This window comes from Mirounga leonina, unplaced genomic scaffold (assembly GCF_011800145.1).
Source record: "Mirounga leonina isolate KUSES-001 unplaced genomic scaffold, KU_Mleo_1.0 Mir_154, whole genome shotgun sequence".
NCBI classification, from domain to species: domain Eukaryota; kingdom Metazoa; phylum Chordata; class Mammalia; order Carnivora; family Phocidae; genus Mirounga; species Mirounga leonina.
Window position 1 is genome coordinate 4,874,659 of NW_023270389.1, and position 13,299 is coordinate 4,887,957.

Consider the following 13,299-nt stretch of genomic DNA (forward strand, 5'->3'; position numbering starts at 1 on the left):
ATTTCCAGAAATGAGGCATATAATTGCTGAAATTAAAAACTCAATAGATATTCAGCCTTAAAAAGGAAGGAAATTCTGTCACATGCTACAACATGGATGAGCTTTGAGGATATTTTGCTGAGTAAAGTAAGTCAGTCACAAAAGAATAAATATTGTATGATTCCACTTACAAGAAGTATCTGAAATCATTGAAATCAAGGAAAAAGAAAGTAGAATGGTGGTTTCCAGGGGTAACTTGTTACATAGCCATAAATATTTACACAGGTATCATAAATATCTTACTAGTTTAAGGCCTTTAAGATATAAATCTATCCTTGATAATCTTGATCTAGTACCTTAATCTTCTCAACTCAGATCTTTATTTTTACCATCTTCTATATGCACAAACTAGACCTTGCCAATTATCTGGAACTGTTCCACCTGTCCGAAGTATTGAACTTCTCTAACCTACTGTTTGACCACAAATTTTTATCCTTCCATATCTTGCATCATTTCTCAATACAAATCATAAGCCTCATCAATATCTCCAGTCCAATAACCCACTCATTTCCCCCCAGTTTATTTGTCTCCTTCCTAGCCTCACTTTATTTTCCCACCATCATTGGACTATTGCTTCTCTGTATGCTGAACATCAGTTTTGTTTGGGAACTCTTCTTGCATTCCACGTGGTATTGGTGGGGCTGTTGTTCTCGTGGTCTAACCATCTCCACCATAGATGTGGGCCCCTGACCCAGGCCATCCAAGCAATCCTTGTTGGGGGTTGATATGTACACTGTAAGAGAAAGGGCCAGGGTCAGCCTATGGGGTCATGAGCTCTAAAGAATATGTAAAAACGGAGCTGCTGGATACTTGGAGAGATTTGGGAATGAATAAAGCCAAGCAAAGGCAAGCAGAGCTGAGAGATAAAGAGAGATAATTTTTCTTATGATATTATTTGAACTATGGATCCTGCTGGACCTGAAGCCAATTTTATCTCTTGGCTGTTCCAGCCATATGAGTCAATAAATCCTCTCCCACTTATTTTCCTTTAAATTACTTTATAATACCCCCCCCCGCCGCCCCAAGTTTGGCTTTATTTTGCAGTACAGAAATGATTTGGAGACATTCTGAGACAGATATCATTGAAGCAGAGGCTCTGTCAAATCAAAACTGCAATGTAGCTGGGTCTGTTTTGTATCCCACCCCTGGGATACAAAAGAAGCTTCTACATTTACCTAATATTTTTGTTTTTACAACCAAAAGCATCTTGACTAACATATTTACATAACCTGGACCTCTGTTTCAGATATGAACACATTTGGTTGCAAACCACCAGAAAACACAAAAACCATGTCCTGCATAAGTAAGGGTTTATTTATTCCACATAATAAGAAGCCTGAGGCAAGGCAGTCCAGAGCTGATAACAACAGCACTGAACACAGTCAGGAATGCATGAACACATTCATGACTTTCTCCCTTTCTTTCTCCCTTTCTGCTCTGATGTCCTTACTGTGCTGACTTGATCCACCTACTTGTGGCCTCAAGGTCACCAAGTGGCTGCTGCTTCGCCAGGCCTCACTCCTGTGCTGTAGACACTAGAAAGGAGAAACAGAAGGGCATCATTTGTAGACTTATGCTTATGTCTCATGGATGCGTGGCTTCCCCTAGCTACAGGAGAGCTGGGGAATTAAGTGTTTAGCTTTTACTGTCTCTCTATTAGAGGCAAGTAAAGGAAAGACAGGCTGGAAGTAGACAAACCCAAGCTAATTGTTTTCAGGATCCTACCACTACACGTGACCTCTTTCCCTGCTCTGTAAGCCACCAACCATCTGCGAGTTCTACAAACCATTCTGTACCTGAGTGTTGAAGGTTAGTGGATAAAAATCACAAAATTGCAGAGAATGGAGCCTCTACAAATTAATGGCATTTAATATCCTGTAGGCATTCAGAGCTGTTTTGTTTTTTAAAGATTTTATTTATTTATTTTGAGAGAGAGAGCACAAAAGAAGGGGGAGGGGGAGAGGCAGAGGGAGAAGCAGGTTCCCCTTTGAGCAGGGAGACCAATGCGGGGCTCAATCCTGGGATCATGACCTGAGCCGAAGGCAGATGCCCAACCGACTGAGCCACCCAGGTATCCCAGAGCCATTTGATAGTTATTTTTCATTTTAGTTTTATTAGCTTTCTCTCCTATTCCCTTTAATTATTATTGCAAATCTTTAACCTGAAATACCTTCTTTATGCCCCATTCTCATATTCCCTTCACTGTCAACAAATTGCAGTCCCTTGCTTGCTGAGAAAATAGAGGCCATAAAAATATGAAGTCCCTCAATGTCCTGTAACCAATCCTTTCCTCCTTCTTTTATTCCTTTTGGCTTTAAAATCAGAATCTGTGATTGTGTTTTTAACCTTGCCCACATCCATTATGCTACAATATGTTTATTTCATTCATTATATCTCAACACTTGGCATCATTTGGTAGTGGGTCCACCATAAATATTTGTTGGATGCTATTGAATCCTCTTTGCAGGACTTTGCTGTATCAGCGATCCTCTACTGGATCTTTCACTTCTCCCTTTTACCTCCTTTTAGTCTATAAACAAACTCAAGCTTTTTTCCCCCAAAGGAACAAAACCTTCCTTCTCATGTACCTCCATTTACCCCCTAGCTAACATCTAATTGCTTTCTCTACTGAACCAAGCTTCTCAAAATAATAATCTCTCCAATTTCAGTCTCTGAAATATTTTCCAGATATTTCTCAACCCCTTGCTCAGTAGCTTCAACCCATCATGTCAAGGAAAATGTCCTTTCTGAGGTTTCTGATGACTTCCTACTCACCACACTTACATATTACTTAAGTTTTCTGCAGAATTTTTTTATGTGCTTCCTATTTCCTGTGTCACTCCCTTTCCTTGAATTTTGTGACACTAGGATTTTCTGTTTTTTTCTAACTCTCTGTTGATTTTTTTTTTTTTTGTTCTTCTGTTGGGATTCTCTTCCACCATGGTATTATTCAGGACTCTGTAGGTGACCATCTTCTCTTTTTACTATAGACACACTCCTTGGGTGCCCTTATCAATACCATGGCTTCAGCTGTCACCCAGATGCAAATGATTCCCAAATCTTTTTCTCCAGAAAATGACATCTGAGCAAAACCAGAAGGAGGTGAGAAAGTGAGCCATGTAAATATCTGGAAGAAAATAATTCCAGAGAGTGAAAATAGCCAAGTGTCAAGGCCTGGGGTAGGAATGTTTGGCATGTTTCAAGAACGGTCAGAAAGCCATTGTGGCTGGAACTGAGAGTGAGGGGAAAATTTAGTAGGAATTGAGGTCAGAGAAGTAATGGAGGAGAGGAGGATCAAGTCATGTCAGGCCTTTTGGGCCATCTTAATGACCCTAACTTGTACTGTGAGTGAACTGAAAAGCTGTTGGAGAGGTTTGAGCAGAGGAGTGATACATTCTGACTGAAGTTTTAAAAGGGTAACTCTGTGTTGAGAGTAGATTGAAAAGAGCAAGACAGGAAGCAGGCCTGTCTGGTTGGGGAGGCTGTTGCAGTAATTTAGATGATAGATGATGGTGATCTGGATCAGGGAAGTTGCAGTGAAGTAGCTGTTATGGATCTATTTTAAAGAGAGAACCAATAACATATGATGACAGATGGGATGTGGGGTCTGAGAAATAAGGACTCAAGAGATTTTTGTCCTGAGAAACCGGAAGGATGGAGTTGCAGTTTACTGAGCTGGGGAGGACTGTGGGAAAAGCAGGCTGGGGGAAAGATTAGGAGATCGGGTTTGTACCAATTAAACATGAGATAGTGATTAAAAGACATTCAAATGTAGAAGTCTTGAAGCATCTGGATAAAAGATGGAGTTTAGTTGTCAAAGGGACTGGAGATATGCCTTTGGCAGTCATTATCCTGTGGGTAGAATTTAAACTTATGAGGATAGATGAGATCATCAACAGAATGAGAGTACACAGAAGAGAGAAGAGTTCTAAGAGCTGAGCCTTGGAGTAATCTAATGTTAATAGGCAGAGAAGATGAGCATGAACCAGTGAGGGAGACAGAGGAGTGGCCAGGAGATGGGAAGAAAATCAGGAGAGTGTGGCGTCCTGGTAGATGACTGAAGAAATGTTTCAAGAAGGAAGAAAGGATTGACCAAATCAAATAATATTGATAGCTCATGTAATTTGAGGACTGAGTATTTCAATGGGTCAAGAGGGTGGGAAGAGAAAAGTAGGAATTTTTCTGTGAACAGAAGGAGAAATAGAGCAGTAGCCAGGGAAAGTAGGATCAAGAGAGTTTTGTTTTGTTTATTAGATGGGAGAAATATTATGTCTGCAATCTGATTATAATCTGATGGGAAAGATCTAGTAGAGAGGGAATTTGTTAAAGCAGATTTAAAAGGGGAGAAGTGCTGGAGCAATGTCCTTGAGCAGGCGAGAGGAGATAGGTTCTAGTGCCTAAGTAGAGGAACTGTCCCTCGCTTGACACAGTTAAATAAATTCATCCATAGTAACAGGAAGATGAAGAAAGATACAGAGAGGAAGAGAAGACAGAGTAGGATACAAACGAAGGTGGGTGGCTAGATGTTATAATGGAAGCATGTGGAAATACTCTTCAGGTAGCTTCTGTTTTTTCAGTAAGGAATATGAAAGTGAAGACAGTTGAAGAAGTATTGGAAGGTGGTGCCCCCTATGATTTCTCTGCCCTCACCTCCTAATTGTTTAGGAGAGTAAGAGAATGAACAAGGGAAATAAAGTATAATTGCTTGGTAGCACTGAAGTTAGGGATCATAAATTTAAGTGAGACTAATCATAGCATAGTTGTATTCTTTTTTTCCAGCTAGTTGTACAAATTCAGGCATGAACGAGCCCAAGTTGGAGTTAGCAGTATTGACTTTTTTGTTGTTGTTGTTTTTGGCGAGGTAATATGACTCAAAATGGAACAACGGAGTTGAGGGTATGTGGGAGGGAGTGGTGAAAATGACTTACTATGGACATTAAATTGAGTAAGGAGGAAAGTGATGCCACGAGGGTCAGGAGGGATGGTGAAAGGTAGTTGGATCAATGGACTATTGGTTGGGGCATGGAGGTGAAGGGATTGTTGGAGTTAGGGCAAAAGAAGGAGTGAAATGGAAAGATGGAAGGTGGGATTAAAGAGAGTAGGATGCTTGAAACTAAGATTACAGAAAGATTGTAGGTTTTGGTACTAGGGTATGACTACAGGAGATGTCTAATCAGCAGAACCGAGAGAAACAAATTAAGTTATGGGACAGGAATCACAAGAGGAGCCAAGCCAAGGAGCAGTAATGAGGAGCTAGAAAGATAGAGGAGAAAACCAGGATGGAGCAAGTGAAAGGCTAATCGTGTGAAAGGAGTGGAAGACAAGGTCATTGGAGGAGAGGAGGTCAGGGATCTGAAAAGCAAGGCTAATGGAAAGACCATGTGCATGGATAGAAGTTCAAAAGGAGTAGTGTTGAAGAGTGTACAAGTCAGCCAGGAGCTAACTCAAGGAGTTGGGGGACAGTGACCCGAGGATAGCATGTGACTCTAATAGGAAGTGTGGTGGTGTTACAGTCTTATAACATGAGATTCAAAGCTAAAATTTCTCAGTGTGTGGTCATGCATGATCTCCTGCTTAGCAAACTTTTTACTTAAGTTTTCTGCAGAATTTGTCATCACTCCCACTTTCTTGAACCTCTTTTGTGTGAACCTTTTTTATCTTGAACTGTTGTGATTCTGAGATCTGCTGGTTCTCTTACCTCTCTGTCAATTCCTTTTGTTGTTATCTCTTGGATTTTTCCTTCTCAGGGATGACTTCTCAGTTACTCAGGGCTCCCTACATGTCCTTTTCTCTTCTCACTGTGCAGGTACTCCCTGGATGATCCCACCAATCTCATGGCTTCAGCTGCCGCCCAAATGCTTGTGGTTTCCAGATCGTAGCTCCAGCCCCAAATGGGCTCTCCTGCTCTAGTCTTCTATTTCTGACTGTTCAATGAATAGAATTTGGATGTCCTTCAGGCAGCTTAAATTCATTCAAGGCTGCATTAATTATTATTATTATATTATATTATTATTATTCTCCAAACTTCCTTCTCTTCATTTTTGAATTTCAGTCAATCACTGATATATTTGACTCATCATAGTCATATGTCTCTTCCTCATCTCCCATATATAGTCAAGTCACTGATTCCTGTGAATTCTATTTCTGAGCTCTGAGTTCTATATCTGAATTGTCAACACTGATTAAGTCTGACAATTTGCCTCCTTCAAACCTATATCTGTGCAACAAAAAGTTGGTGAAGAAAAACAGAAAGGCACTGCCCAACTTCATAGAAGTCTAGGACATATAGTTTATTAGATGCTCTGTTTCTATAGCACAGAAAGGCACATAGAAGGAAGATGGGATGGATGTTGAATGCCAACCCACTACCCTGACAAGTCATCCTGAGATTCAGGACAGGGCATGTTCTAGGTTGAGAACTGATCTGTGTGTGTGCGTGTGTGTGTGTGTCCACACCAGATAAGAAGTTTTGGTTGCAGGTTATTATTTGTAAATTAAAACAAAAAAGTCACTACCTCAGAGAAGCCTTCCTTGATCACCCTATCTGGGTAGGCTTCTCCTTGTTATTCTATAATTTTTCCTTCATCAGTTTACCAAAAATTTAGAGTATCTATCTTGTCTCACACACTATTCTGAGGGCTAAGAATACAGTGAAGAAAAAGGACAAAATCCATACCATCACTGAACTTAGACTCTAGTGGGGGAGCCAGGCAAGAATCCTGTATAGAAATAAATAATGTATTTTCTAATAGTGATCTGTGCTATGTGAAAACAAAGGGTAACAGGACAGAATGAGTGGGGGTGGGGAGGCTGAGAGCAATTTTAGGCAGGAAAATCAGAGAAAGCCTCTTTGATATGAATGGTGAGAAGAAGCTGGCCACACAAGGACCTGGGGATAGAGGTGTGCACAGACAATAGCAAGTATAAAGGCCGTGAGGTCCTAGAGCCCGGTGGCTTCTACGACATTGCCAGTACCTCCGAAGGACTCATCCATAGCACTTACCACAGAGGTAATCATGTATTTATTTGTGTTTACCCATCCAGATCTATCGTATATTTGTTTAGTGTCTGTTATCCCCATGATTCCCGAGGACCGAGGCTCTGTCTATCTTGTTAAAAGTTAACGCCTAGTACCTAGCACTCAGGGAGCAGTTAAATGTTTACCGAATTAATGAATAACTAAATAACAACTGCTTAATAAATGCAATTATTTGTAGGATTAGCTGTTGAAGAGGTGCATTTCGTTTTCTAAATATAAACCTGTAACTCTGACTATGTCTTTTCAAATTGCATGTTCTGCCCTCTGTCATAAGCAGGCTCCTGTCCTACACGCTTCCTCTCTTGAAAATCTCTATTGTAAGAAGTTAAAAACTTAAGTTACTTTCCCCTTTGTCTTATATTGCTGTGAACGCACCCTATGATTTGGATTGTTATCAGATCTCGAGAGGGGCTTTGGTAGGGAGCTTCTCCGTTCTTTGAGTCACTAGGAGTATTAATGATATGTAGTCTATGGAAATGAATAAAGGGAGAGAGAAAAGCAGAATTTAAGGTGACTGTGGGACATCCAGGAAGTGTCCAGTCAGCAGAATCATGGAAAACAAATCTATTTATGAGACAAGAATCCTAAGAGAAGCGAAGCCAAGGAGAGGTAAGAAGGAGCCAGAAAGACAGGGGAGAGGGCTAGGACGGCACAATGTACTGACAGCTAAAAAGAGGGAAACTTTCAGGGTGGAGAAGACTCTAATGTCAAATGTCCCAGAGAATATTGATGTTTTTAAGAGGGAAACTTCAGAAGAATGGTGTGACTAGGTATGAAGAGGTGAAAGCTGGGGACATAAGCCGTTCATTTTAGTGGTCTGGCAGTCAGAGGTCAATGACAATGTCCCCTTCCTTCTTTCCCACAGAAAGTGTCTTTAGGTAACCTCTGGGAAGAGGAAAATCAGGAGTTCAGATTTCCTTTGTCTCTAGTTGAGAAGTCACTTCTCAGCTCATTCTCATCACTATGAAATTTAGCATGAAATGTATGCCTCGAGACTCTGGAGCAGGGTTACTTTCTCTCTGTTCTGCATCCATCTGTGGCAATCTTCCTCCTATCAACATATACATTGGAACCTGATGGAGGCTCAGTGGTTCTTTACTAAAATCTTTAGAGAAACATTCTAAAGCCACACAGGGTCCAACTATTGGTTTGAGGGTAGATGGGAGTAAGGAAGGGAGGTCAGGCATTGTTACTTTGCCTGACTTGCTAATTTGCTTCTTGGACCAATATGGAGTGGGGCAAAGCTTCATGGCTTAAACTAGAGGTTGGAAGCTTAAACATTTATAGATATCAGGCAGATCAAATAAGCTGGTGAGGTGGGCAGGCCAGGCCAGGGATGAAGTGTAGAGTGTGAGCCCCATTTAGAATAGGACAAATGTCCCTCAGCACCAGATATTGTTGCCCTGTAGAAATGTGCTCCCAGTATGGTCAGGGATCTGGAAAACATTTTTTTTTTAAAGATTTTATTTATCTGTTTGACAGAGAGAGACACAGCGAGAGAGGGAACACAAGCAGGGGGAGGGGGAGAGGGAGAAGCAGGCTTCCCGCTGAGCAGGGAGCCCGATACGGGGCTCGATCCCAGGACCCTGAGATCATGACCTGAGCCGAAGGCAGACGCTTAACTACTGAGCCACCCAGGCGCCCCTGGAAAACATTTTTAAAGAAAAGCGAGAAGTCAGGGTCTCGAGGTAAGTGGTCTCAATTTTTCGTGTTACTATATAAAAAATTAAGGTGAAGGGGAGTGGGAGATACAGGCCTCCAGTTACGGAATGAATAAGTCATGGGGATGAAAGGCACAGCATAGGAATATAGTCGACGGTATTGTAATAGCGTTGTCTAGGATAGCTACACTTGTGGTGAGCATAGGGTAATAATAACAACAAAATTAAAGCATTGGGGGGGACCAAATATCTGTAGATAGGATCCTGGTCTCCAGCTGCCAGTTTGTGACTTCTGGTTTAGGACTTGAGAAAGTATGCCAACGGAATACTTTCTTCATTCCTCACTTCATTACTGACTCCTCACCCCCACAGCACGTCCGTCATGGTTCCCAAACCCCTTTTCTCAGCCATTCACTGACTGTGATTGTGCTGGCTCTGAGGGAGGCAGCAGGTGGGCAGGGGCCTATGGATGGGAATGGGGAAGAGTGGGGAAGCTTCACCTTCCGTTTAGTCTCTCAAGTCTACAAACATGCCATCAGTGTTCTCTTGAAGTCCCTGAAGATCAACACATTACCTCACCAAGAAGATCAGTCTCCTCTCAAAGACTACCCCATGTAGTCTACATGCACAAAAGAACGTTCCCTCCAGTAAGTAGACTGGAGTCACCCAGGGAGTTTAGAAAGATTGCTGCCTGAGTCCCAGCCTAGAATAATTAGATCAGTATCTCTGGACGTGGGGTCCTACATTGGTGGGTTTACATGCTCCTCATGTGGTTCAAACGAGCAGTCAGGAGTTGAGAACCACTGGATAGGTAATTACTGAAAATATGACTATGTGAAGGGTGAGAGAGTTTGGATTAGCTGGGGGGTGTAAAAGCATCAGTGAAGGGAGCAAAGGTCCAAAGAGAAATTGCGTGGGTTTGTCGTGTGCTGCATGGTTCATTGGCTTTTTCCCATGGATGTTGCAGGATGGGGCATAGGCAATCCTTTGGATTGGATGTTGGCTCGGCAATATGGAAAGTTAAGGAAAAGAGCACAGAGAGTGTTAATAATGACTTCATTGATCTGTGGACAGGGAATGAAAGCTATTCAGATAGGGACTAAGGGTCTGGGTGACTTAAAATGAGTGAAGGAGGGAGGAAACCCCAGTGAGCATAGGGGGAATGTAAAGAAGAGGGGTAATTTCGAATGTCAGATTTCAGAGGCCATTGTGATGAGACAGTTTGGAGTTTGCCATCCTGGTGTGATTCCACTGTAGAGCTGTCCCTCCTTATACAAGGAACCCCCTCTGGTGTTCCCAGCATTCACCTACACTGGTTGTATTCTAACAATCTTAATGTCATTCATTCTGTACCCCGGTCCTTCCTCTAGTTTTTAAATTCCCTCCTCCACCCCCATCTACCAAATTACTTCTGACCTATTGTTTGCTCATTTATTCGACAAGTATTTATTGAATGTCTACTTCAATAGACTAGGTACCATGTGAGGTCCTGGGGAACAGACACTATTCTCTTGGAACTCAGAATGCAATGAGATATATTAGATATATCAAACATAAAATTACATAAATGCTTATTAAATTACAATTTGTATAAGTGGTTGGAGAACTAGAGGGAATAGTGAGGGTGAATATGGCAGAGAAGGCTTCTCTGGAGAAATGATACAGAAGCTGAGTCCCGAAGGATGACTAGGAACTGGCTAGCTTGTGTGGGTGTGTTTGTGCACGTGCGTGTGTGTAGAACGTATCACAGAGGGAATTGAATATGCAAAGGCACAGAGGCAGAGTTTGCATTCTTCTAGGAGGGAAATGAAAACGAGGCTGGGATGCTGTGGAAGGAGTGGAGATGTAAGTAGGTGTCTAGCAGGTCATGCCAAAGGTTTGGGACTGCCAGTGGGTGTGACTAGGGGCTGCTTAAAAGGGGAGAGGACTTCTCTTTCATATTCCCAGGACAGCCAATCACAGTCTTCTTCCCTCAATCAAAGTAGTTTAACAGTGATGCAGTTTCCTCCATTCTACAATGAAAACATTGGAGAACAAGCTTACTTTCTGGACAAAGAAAGGTTCTTGTTTTTGCTTTGTAGGAATTTTGTAGGCATTGAATGTTTTCTTCCCTGGCTGCAAAATGCATTTTCTCTCTTGGGAATGGGGCATCCAGGTCTTAATGTGTTTACCTTCATAACAATAGATTACTTACAGTTGGCTAATTCCTTTTGTTTCCCACCAGAAAGGAAAAAAAAAAGATTAATTATATAGTGAGCGTTGGGTGGTCTTCAGGCCTGTAAAGGAGGTTTCCCATTAACAATGGTGCCATTTACTGATATGGGAAAGAGTAGTAGAAGAAGAGCCTTGGAGAAAGAAATCCAAAGGTTTGGTTTTTTTTTTTTCTTTTTTGACATCCTAAATTTGATATGTGTGTTAGACATCTAAGTGGAGATGCCAAGTAGGCAGTTAGTGATGTAAGCCAGCAGGCCAGAGCTAAAGATATAAATTTGGGAACCATTAGCATATAAATCATATTAAGACAATGGAAATGGTTGACATCATGTAAGAACATGTAGATGGAGAAGTGAAAGGGGCCCAGGTTTGAAGCTTAGCTCCAGTCTTTATGGGTCCTGCAGAGGAGAAAGAGGTTCAGAAGGAAACTGAGAAGCAGCTGGTAAAGAAGGAGGAAAATGCGGGAGGATGTGGCATCACAGAAGCCAACAGAAGAGAGTGTGACACTGAGAATAAATATGGAGGTTGTTTAAAAGGTTTAAGGAAATATAAAAATCAAGAACTCTATATTTTATTACCTGACCTATAGTGAAGTGTCAGCTTAGTTTTTCTTATAAGCTTTTTTTCTCACTCACTTCTTAGATATTCATGGACACATGTCTAGTTCCCATTTTAGTAGTGATCCTCTCCAGTGCTGTCCAGTCTCAGGGTGGATTCTTGTAGACGGACTGCTCTAGATAGATTATCATCCCTTCCATGACATGATCTTTAATTTTCTGGCTGGTTTTTGGCATCCTAGATGTTGAAAACATTTCTCTACGTGCCCTGATTTCACAGATTTTTCCTTCTCACAGATTTTTCCTTCTCCCTTTTTGAAGGAAGTCTTCTTTTTGTTACTTGATCCCCTTGGTTTGGAAAGCATTCTTTTACCTACCCAAAGAGATTTCCTCTGAGCTTGATGCCATCTTGCATGGAATGGCAGTAACCTTCTTCTCTTTCCTTGATGCCTCCACGACTCTGTTCCTAGAAGTCCTTCCTTCTTCCTGATCAAATTTTCTCAGTCCTGTCCTATTCCACTGACTGATAATATAATTGATAGCCAGTATGTGAGATTAATTTAACTTTGATGAATTTTGTGTAGCTCATCTATTGTTTGCAGCTACTATTTCGTCTATTCCCTATTCAAGCTCGCCCACCCCTTCACACTGAATCTTGAGGTTTTAAGAGCTGGTCTCTATCACATAGTTTCCAGCACATGGGCTCCCCCCAACAGTCCTGGCCTGTTTAAAATTTTGCATTTAACTTTAAAAATAGATTTAAGATTTAAGAAGAATTTTATTGGTTTAAAATCACAAAACAATACGCTATTACTGTAGCTATTTAAATAATTCGGAAATATATAAAGGAAATAGTGGGATACAAAAGTTGGAGTATCTCACGGAGGAGACAGGTAAAAAAGTTTGTCAAAGGTGATAGCAAAGGGGCTCCCAAGACAATGGCTGTGCATCAGGCATAGAAAATAACCAGCTCAGGATGGAGTAGGAGGTCAGATGCTCCAGTAGGGCTGCCTCTAGAAGAACATAAAGCTGATAAATTATTTAACAGATTTAACTAGGTGGAAAATTATATTGAAAATCGCTTTTACAGAGCTAATGGAGGACATGGGAATATAGATGTTTAATGAAAATAAAGCAAAGAGGAAAATAAGGCAATTAACTCCAAGAAAAACTAAAAATTGTACAAGAGGGGAAATGTAATTATAGTCCCTTCTTGGCTCAGTAACCAACAGCATTTTACAGGGGCGTAATGATGAAAGCATTTGAATATGTATTCAGCCAAAACTGAGATGTCTCCATATTAGGAGGATGGAATAGGGAAAGAATGAATCTAAACAGGTAAGAAGTCAATAGATAACGTGTGTGTGTGTGTGTGTGTGTGTGTAGAAGGGGGAGTATGTGAGAGGCGAATATAAAACAAGAGACTAGTTAGCTGTTATATACATTTTATCTTTTTAAAAAGATTTTATTTATTTATTTGAGAGAGAGAACGTCCACGAGCAGGGGGGCAAAGGAGGAGGGGCAGAGGGGGAGAGAGAAGCAGACTCCCCACTGAGCAGGGAGCCCCATGCAGGGCTCATCCCAGGACTCTGGGATCATGACCCAAGCTGAAGGCAGACGCTTAACTGACTGAGTCACCCAGGAGCTCCCTTGTTATATGCACTTTAAAGCACTATTTGACTTTGAACTATTTGTAGATAAAACTGATAAATTAATCAAAAGCAAAAAAAAATGTAGCACAACTATATGTTCTAACACTGGAGAGTTGCTTAAGATATATTCTTTTTTA